Here is a 1,259-nt window from a genome sequence, read left to right on the forward strand (position 1 = left end):
ACCTCGGCCCTTTTTAGGGCTTTGGTAATTGTAATGGTAATGCTTCACGGAAGGGAATTCAGTTGGAACAGTGGGCAGGTGATAGGACTCCCAAACCACCTGAGGTAGCACAAGGTACATGTAAAGGGAGGTGGGTTGGGGGAGAGGAGATGGGGAGTTGGGACAAAGCTAACAGAAGACACTCAGGAATTTGGGATGTGCGCTACTTTTACCAGGATATTCAGAGGAATTGTCTGAAAGTTTGACTGTCATGGTATTTAGTGTCACTAACTAAACCTCTGGTCCTTCATCCACTTTACTTCATTTCCTAGCTCTTGACATCATGACAGCCCTGGGTTTACAGTTTGTTCTGCTTTGGGGTACAGGAGATCCTGAAGATAAATACTGATTTCAAGAGAGTTTCTTGTGCTTTGTGCCAGCTGCCAGTATTTTCTACTTGGACTGTACCAGGCACTGTACATACCTAAAAGGGATCCCAATTGAATGGCTTATACACCAAACACACTTCATTAGATTGCACAGTTTTAGATTGTGCTGAGCATAGTCCTGGTGGTCTCATGAATCATCATCTTCTATAATGGTTGTGTCTACTCCCTCCCTCCCAGGGGGTAATGTGCACTTCTGTTTCAGGGAATGCAGGATGTCTAACACAAAGCACACACAACTCTTAAGGGGATGAGGAAACGTGATCTCCTAAATGGGCATGTATCTGCAAAACCCAATATATTTCAGAGAAGAGAAAGTTTTTTGAGGCATGGTAGCATGTTTCATTTGTTTCCAAAGAATCGTAAATTTTTTGGCCCTGTACAAATATGACATCAAAGTAATTAATCTGGTGGCCTACAGAATTCACTCCAAAGCATGACACAAAATAACCTTCTCAGCTGAGGACCAGAAGATTACACTGATTTTGTAAAAATATTTTGGTTTAACTTCAACTCTACTTATATATAAGTTGAATGAATTTATACTCCCTAAGGCTTCTGATCCTATAAATCATGAACTAACAGCAGTTTAAGATAAAATAAACAGTCTGTCTTTGTCTTGGAGATCTGCCAAAAGAAGAGCATTTGCTACAAACCCTGCTCTGGCCCTAGAATTTCAGTCATTTGGACTAAGGCTCTGAGAGGAATAAAATAAACAACCCTCACTACTAGTAGCCAAACCAAACTATACATGACTATCTACTTTCACTCCATGAGAATGCTGATGAAGGGAACTATTCAGTGTTTATAGAAAGTCTCAGTGGAATATTGATG

At 40.7% G+C, this 1,259-nt stretch overlaps 1 protein-coding gene across 1 annotated transcript in view; it reads right to left on the reverse strand.

Moving 5' to 3' along the window:
* Window positions 1–1,259, reverse strand: part of ELMO1 (engulfment and cell motility 1) — a gene marked incomplete at its 3' end in the record, with an annotated part of 290,561 nt that overhangs the window by 5,717 nt on the left and 283,585 nt on the right. The window lies entirely within an intron of this gene.

Source organism: Acanthisitta chloris, unplaced genomic scaffold (genome assembly GCF_000695815.1).
Source record: "Acanthisitta chloris isolate BGI_N310 unplaced genomic scaffold, ASM69581v1 scaffold727, whole genome shotgun sequence".
NCBI classification, from domain to species: Eukaryota; Metazoa; Chordata; class Aves; order Passeriformes; family Acanthisittidae; genus Acanthisitta; species Acanthisitta chloris.